The following is an 8858-nucleotide window of genomic DNA, read 5'->3' as shown; positions in this document are numbered from 1 at the left end:
TATAATTTATTAGTTTATATAAAAATAATATGCTATTTTTAATAAATTATAAATAATTTATTTATAAATAGTATATTATTTTTATTAAATGAATAATCGAATTTAAAAAAAAAGTATAATTAAAAAAAAAGTTTTATTAATATCATACTTCTCGCCCCCCCATGTCTTTTCAAAAAATTAGGATTTAGAGAGAGAGAGAATAAATGAGAGAGAGAGAGAGAGAGAGAGAGAGAGAGAGAGAAAGAGAGATTGCTTTTTTTAATTATAATATTACTTAAAACTGTCAGAAATGTTTATCGGAAACAGTCATACATCGTATATGTAATAATTTATTGATCTCATAGTAAAAATAATGCATATATAAAATAGAATAGCAATTATTATGAATTACAAGTGCAAATTTCTCTCATTTAGCGAGTCTTATTAAAGACAACTCTTAAGCTAACACACTACGAATATATAACAAGCAATCAACTAACTTCTGACGAGTCCGTGATTGCACGTAACGAGTACAGACGAAAACGCGTGCTGTGTGTAATTCAATTCGCGTCGGATAAATCTCGGTTTCAAGTCATATCAAGCGAATTAATCCGCGAACGTAGCTTCGGTTTCGAGTCCATGCTGATGGCTTCGGCCGAGCTGCTAATTAATCGCCTCCGTACTCGCCAGTGGGCAAAAAAATCCACGATAAATCGAGCTGAGTGCAGTCAGGACTTTACTCTTTTTTCTCTTCTTATACGCGCCATACGTCACCATAAGCGTCGAGCATATTTCCCGGCTCGCTTGGACCAGAGGTGAGGAAATCCATTTCGTCGGCCAGCAGTCGAATCCGTGATAAGTCAGTCGAGAGAAATTATGCAACGTGTTCCTGCACCTGAACGGGGTTTCATTAAAAGTGCAACATACATATATTACGCTACATTACGCGATTAAAATATTGAAATAACGAGCTCTAGAAATTTCATAAAGATCCGGATAGAATTTGATACACATATAATTTGCTATCAAAAATTTTAAATATCTCTTTATTTTAATCTGAAATTAAATTAAGATTAGACAAGTAATGATGAATTTAAAAAAAAAAAAAAATAGACAGAAAGTAAATAATAAAGTAAAATATTATTTATCGTCAAAATAAGAACTTCATTATCAATTCTGTTATATAGGATTAATTTTTGACAGTTATAATCATTATTAGTATTTGATTATTGCTACATTTATATATTATTTTGCATTTATCACATAAAAGTTTTGTATAATATAATATAGTATAATATAATATTGTATAATATAATATAATAAGTTTTTGTATAATATAATATCTCACAATTATGTCAAAAGCTATCTTTTTCCTATGCAAGATAATGTGCAGAGAGAGGATGTGCTTTTGTTTGTATTTATAGAAAATGAAATAAAAAATTAAATAAGTCGGAAGATCAGATTGAAATTACAACCTCAACATCATTCGGCATCTCTCGAGGCAAAATTGTATATGTATAAAAATTACGAATTTTCAACTTATTCGAATTGATTATTATATTTAGTTGAAATTATAATGTTTATGTCTTTTTTTTTTAAAGAGAAACAAATTTTCCTAAATTTCATTTCCATCCATTTATATATTTGTGGATTTAGTACAACAATGGTTTGCTAAAATATTCGCATCAGGTCCAGCTGCAATTTTTTTAAAGAACTGTCATGATGCATGCCAGCATCCGACGCTTTCCGCGTAGTGGAAACATTCGCATACTTTATGCGTACAACTCAAGCGTGCAGTTACCATCGCGATAATGCTACACGATAAGATCTCTCCTTCACAGTGACATTTTTATACCAGCTGCATATCGCACTCGTAAACCGAAATGACATTTAACGTCAATAAATGCTCCTACGATATGTACGTCGATGAGACAAAACAGAAAAAAGATAAAATCTGAGACAATTACAGTCTTGTTATATTAATAGATTAACTTACAATAATAAGGTGTAATTTCTATATTCTTCTATATTTGGCTGCATTATACTCCTATCCAGTATCTACGCAACACGAACATAAAAAGAAATAATTAACGCTACAATCGCATAATAGTTACAGCATAATAATTACATTGAGAAAAAATACAGTCAATTTTAATAAATATTTAGTTGAATACTACCACTTAGATATTTATCAAATATAAAGATATATTTATTTGATACAAGAAACATTGATTTGATTTAACAATCATTCTTTTTACTGAACAAATATTTTTTACTGTAAGTAAATGTTTAATTTAGTATTGAACTAAATATTTGTTAAAATTGACTAAATTTTTTTCTTAATTACTTATTATCTTTATTTACATTACAAACAAAAATATAATAAGCAAAAATGCGATGAAATAACATCATAATCTAGAAACTAGCGAATCGATCACGTACAATTAGCGAACTCAAATTGTCGGTGTAATTCATCCAATTACTACTACTACTAACCTATTTGACCGACGAAATGTATTCGCAATTGTCAGGCGCACGTTATACCGCAATTTGGAAAATGGGCTGATTTTAATGATACCCACGCTGACCATAATTAACCTAATGGATCTTCCTAGGAGATTGACGCTTTCTACAAAGCATTAACATCCTACATTTAGCTCTAAATGTGTCCGTATGATGCTTGGAGCAAAAATGATTACACTTAACATTAATACTAAATGTAGACAACGAATAACAAAATTTTAATCTGCAGATAAAATCATTTGTTGAATATCAATATTTTAAAATCTTTAATATCCTAAAATTGTTCCTAACTTAAAATTCCTTTTCTCTTAACAAATATATTTAAGCATTTTCCTAAAAGTTGGGTTTTTCCGGATCACAAGTGAAAAAAGAAAGAGAGAAGAAAAGATATACCTATTTCGTTGACTAATATTTATAAAAGTCCTTTCTCCTTAATTTAAAAAAAAATATTTATATGTCAATAAGATATTTTTTTAATTAAAGAGAATTTCCTGTATTTCAGTAATACATTTTAAAATTATTCATTAAATTATCTTTCCATTAGTAACTTTATTTATAAATAGATATGTTTAATAAAAGTACAAAACCTTTAAAAAATATTACGACAAATACTAAAGAAATTGTTACTTATAAAAAAAAAGTCATTTTTTTCGATATTTTTGTAACAATAGATTTTATTAATTCATTGATTACTAAATCGCATTAAGTGCGAATGCAATTTTGTTCTATAAAAACTTCATAAAAACATAATGCGATTGACAATCGATGAATTAAAAAACTCGCCTATCTCGTTAGATTATATCTCGTCTTCGCTTGCCGATATCTTTGTATTGATCAACCGAGAAATAACATTGACAGCATACTTCATTTACTTACAAAGTTCGCTTCTCGAAATGTGAAAGAGCTCCTTAAAGAAGATACTTTAATAATTCTGCCTCAGGCGAAAAAGGAGCAGCGTCTGAAGTTTTGTTACGTCTTTGACGAGGTTTAAAACGCTATGGAAGGATCGTCATTATCGATGTCTAATTCTGAAACATCTATAAAAGAGCTCTCCAAAAAAAAGATACAAGAATAATTTACTTAATTTTCGCAATCCTTTCTTGCTGAAAGTGTTAATATTTTCTTGATATTATAGATCTATTTTTTTTTTAATGTAATGCATAATTTTAATTTGTGTAAAATATAATTATCATTTTTTAAATAAAAATAATTTTATTAAAAAATGTAAAGATATACATATAGATAAAATAATATATAAATTATTATTAAATAAATATAAAACGCGAATTTAAAAAATGCAATGCTGTATGTTAAGATTATTAGCATTATATTAGTCTTAATATTTATTCTATTCGAATAAAGTAATTTTCTTGCACAAAGGAAGGATTCATCGCTACATAAAATTCAACTCTAGTCTTATAACTTGATTTATTGACTGCAATCCCAAATTCTTTTCGTTCAAGTTTCTCGTCGACATCAAGACGATGACAGATAAGGGAAATCGCGAGGAAGTAAGGCGCTGCTATTCGTTCGCGATAAATCTGAACAAGTTCACCAAGTGATCGAGTCGAGTATTTCTCGTACTCCGAAGTAATCGGCTATTTCGACTTCGCCCGTACAATCCAATTCCTCGCGTGCATGTGAAGGCCTTTCAAAAATTTCATTGGTCAGCGCGAACGCGGGATATCGTGCCTGCTCTAACCCAGTCGCGTTTTCCATCTATTTCGCAGTCAGCAATATCGGTAATTGGTCTTTCCGGATCTCTTCCTTCCGCAGCGTTGCAAAGTATGTACAAGCTGCATATTATCAATTTACTAAATTTACTTTTATTAAATTTATGATTTTAATATTGTGCTAATATATAGGATATCTCAAAACTGATAAATAAACAATAAATAACAAGAAAAGGCTACAAGCCAGATTTTTATATATAATAATCAGGTCGAAACGTATGTTCTAAGAATTTGAAATACATAAAAATCTGGCTTGTAGCCTTTACTTGTTATTTATTGTTTATTGATTATTATTAAGCCATTATAAGATTATTTTTATTTAATATATGCGGGCGTGATGATAAATACTTTAAAAACAAATTCTTTATAATATTTCAAGACGAAAAGAATAATACAAAAATACTGAGGCTATAACAGCTTTCAAACGAGAACAAAAATAAAAATTACGAATAACAGCTAGAATTTTGTGCGCTCAGAGATAGCAAGATGATCAGTGTGAAGGTGCTGAATTTTGTTATTGTCAAAAGTATGAAGTTCAAGAAAGTACTTTCATACTGATCATTTTGCCATCCCTGAGCGCGTGAAATTCTAGCCCTGTCATTCTTAACTTGTAAACTCTTTTCAATTGAAAATAACTTTTTAAGCCCCGGCATTTTTGTATCAGACTTTTCTTTTCTTAAAAAATTGTAACATTTTTTTTAAATATTACAAAAATCTGTCTTTAAAATATTTATTGTATTGGGACGCCTTGTATATAAAATTGATTTAAAAAAGATAAACTATACCCATATAAAGATATTTGTCATATTCATTGTATAACTTCAGACAATGTATATAAAATAAATATTATGTAATGAAAGATTATTATTACAAAAGATTATTTCTAAAAATCTGTAAAATGAAATATTAAAATTTTGTAAAATGATGAATTAACATGCATTAAAAAAAAAGTTAATCGAATCATTTGTGCAAAAAAAAAATAAAGCTACTGTCGAAAATATTTGATTCTTTTACGGCACAAAAGCCATTCTACGAAAGCACACATCACACATCAAAAGTTGACAGAACAGAAAGGATATTTACGTTGCATATATGCACGCAAATGCAGCTGAGGCGCGTTTGTTCTATATCTACACTCGCACTCCATATTTTTACCTCTGTGAGAGATAGCAAATATTTAAGACAAGCTTGTTTGTCTTTTCCGATCTGTAGCCTACATTTGTACGTCTCCGCTCGAACTCGTTGAAAGACGCGTACACATACATTTTCTGTACAATCAAAACTTACTTATTTACTTTTGAAAATTAGTTTATTTTATAGTATTTTGTGTGACTCTCTCTCCGTGTACTAATAATATTAACTATAGATATTCTTTACATGTAGATTTTAAAACTGCGATTTAGTTTTTCAATATTTTAAAATAATTTTTTTTCTTGGAGTTAATTTAAACATATTAAGTCTGAAAAATATAATTTGCATAGTTTGAGCTTAGTAAAGAACATAACATCATCTTTATTGTTAAACATTAAGTTGAAGAAATTTAAAATTCATGAATGTTACAAAAATTAAATTTTCGATCGAAATCCAAAATATATATCAATCCAAGATTTCTAGTTAACAATTTTATTTGACTTGATCCTTTCCTATATAATTTTGAGAAAAATATCGCGGATTTTAAAATACTCTGAATAGCCGCACTAAAGGAAACTATATGGAAATCATTACATATAGAAACCATGTAAAGAAACGATGAAATTTCCTTTTGAATATTCTTTAATGTGCATTTTCCATTTATATGGATATTATCGTCTCGAGTTTCACGAGCTTATAACTGCAATAAAATTGTGCACCTGAAATTATGTTGCAGTTTCCTCGATCTAAATGATCGACTTTACGAGGATATCTAGAGCTTCTTCCCAACTGAAATAATACCTTCTCGCGATATCGAACGATACCGAAACGCGCGTGCTTTCAAGACGAACGTAAAGCAACTTCCAGCGGCCAAAAGGGAAAGAATTGAATTATCCGAACTTATGCATGTGGCACCACGTTTACACGATATATGAAAGTCGCGTGTGCGAGGCTCATACCCGAGCGAGGCGAACAATCGCGCTAAATCTCCGTGAAAAATCCAACGGATATATATTCACGAACTTGCGTCTTTTCTCGCATCTTTCTCCGGCAAAAGGCGTTTAATTTTCATAAAGAACCTCAATTTATGGGGTATCCTAAATTCTGGTACATGCTCTCAAACTTACAAACGATGCTTTATCTTTTAATTTTGCTCGCATGAGCAAAAGTTGTACCCTGCTTTTACGCCAATGATAAATATACTATCCGCAAACTGTAAGCATAATGCAGAATACTGCAGTTAATTATTGCAAAAATTAACTTTCGGATTATAATTAAAATCATAAAGACAAATAAAAATTATCTACTCGAAAACGATATGAAAGTAGATATTAAATTATAAACATTACACTAATTTTAAGAAAATATAAAGTAAAAATGCAAGTTCCTCGTTTGTAAGTGGAATAATGATATTACAAGATCAACTGCGACATAATGTCGACGAATTTCTGCTTTAATCGGACGAAATAAGTACATTTTCCAAATAATCCATCAGGTAATGCATTTAAATCTAATTTTTGTTTCGTCAAAGTCCATCTATCGTGGTCGCCTTAAAGCCAGATATGAATATTGAAATTCTCATTATTCGCATAGCCGCGAGCGACCAGTGTAACTGATCCACACTTTGGCCGACATAATTTAAAGTTTCTAAATTAGCGAGTTAAATTATGGATATGTGCTCGGTCACTAGGCATCCCAGGCTAGCCAGTTTAACAGATAGATTGCAAAAGTCATATCCCATAGGACTCATAGATATCATCTTTATTTTATCTTTAAACTAGGTCGTATTACAAAGCTGTAACAATTGAATTTTTTCGAACATATATCTTTTGCTCATTTATATATGCTTTTTATAAGAGAAATTTTAATAAAATTTTCATGATCTTACATTGAAGAATTCATTACAGAGAGAAGAGTACTTGGTATTTATGATTATAATTGCTTGCTTAAAAAATTATGGTTAGGAGATTTTTTTCTTTCAGTAGTGGAAGAAAGCTATATCTTTACATCCTTTATCTTTAGAAGAAAAAGATTCTTACATAACAAATTTTGATAAACTTGGAATCAATTTTTTTTTAACATTAATTAAATTTCGCATTATTATAGATTTCGAATTATTATTGATTTCGAATTAGTCTAATATAAAAGCAAAATTTCGAGCAATTTCGTTACGAGAAATCTAATTGATGTTGTTTTCTACCACGATACGGAAACACGAATTCAAAAGTCATTTTGTCAGAAAAATATTGATAAAATATGATGGATAATGATAAATATGAAATACAAAAGTCATTAGCTCGTATTCTCGCAGCTATCGAAATTCTCGAATTTATTATAGCTCAAATTGCAATATCAATATTGTAATGATTCTGTGCATTCAATTGAGAAATAAGTTGTTTCTAACTTTCGATTATTTAGAAATTCCAGAGAGTTGTTCGGCTTCTGATAAGGTCTTTAGACGTTGGTAACAAATGAGACTAAATGTAGGTCAGGACATCGGGCTAAGTTCTTCATTTTTTAGTGCAGTTGGGAGGCGCTTAACGTCATGAATCTCCCTGGTGTCGGGCAAACAGGGACAGACGCGCGATTCTTCGCAATTAAACAAACCGAAATGAATATGAAAAAGGTGTTAACTGGAGCAAAGAAAAGTTTTCACGAAATGACCACGTTGGCATGCCGGCCTCGATTCCAGAAATTATCCTACTCTTCATAGACACTCGAAATTAACTTCTAGTTGAATAAATTATCTTGATCCTTCTTCATTCAATTAACAATTCCACGAAAGATTGGATCACAGCATTATAATTTGAAGACGAACTCGTAATTCTCATTAATATTTCAAATAATATTCAAGAAAAGATTAAATGGATTTTTTCAGTGCATGTTTTCGAAAAATATTTTGCACAGCTTCAAAAAAATAACGATTTATAATTATATTAAAATTAATTATCGTTTTATATAAAACAATTTATCGTATTCTTTATCATTCATACATATCATTTCAAATTATTTATAAAATAAATAACGATTATAAAATTTATAAAATAAATAATGATAAATTTAATACAAGAAAAACAGAAAACATGCAAATACAACTTTTTAATAACTACAAAACTTTATCAATATAATTTTCTTGATCGATCTTCTTTTCAAAGTATCGCACGGAAATTAATTTCGCAATGAATATTTTGCGAAGGAAAATTGATTTTTCGGAATATATTTTCCCAACATTCATCGCTGGAAAGCATTACTTTTCTAGCAAACATAAACTTCATCTCGTACTAGTTAACATATGTGCAATGAAAATCGTGGTGGTTGATCCTCTGGTGTGTTGCTTTAAGGAAAATAACATATTCCCTACAGGAGAAAATCGCACACTTAGATGCACGCATAAATAAGTGAAAACATGAAACTAGGTCGTACACTGAGAAAAATTTTTGGCTGAAAATGAACGAACCAGAAGATTCGAAATCATATCAATTCCACTTTTCT

The sequence above is a fragment of the Atta colombica genome, unplaced genomic scaffold, assembly GCF_001594045.1.
Source record: "Atta colombica isolate Treedump-2 unplaced genomic scaffold, Acol1.0 scaffold40, whole genome shotgun sequence".
Classification (NCBI taxonomy): Eukaryota; Metazoa; Arthropoda; class Insecta; order Hymenoptera; family Formicidae; genus Atta; species Atta colombica.
This window is presented reverse-complemented; position numbering follows the sequence as displayed.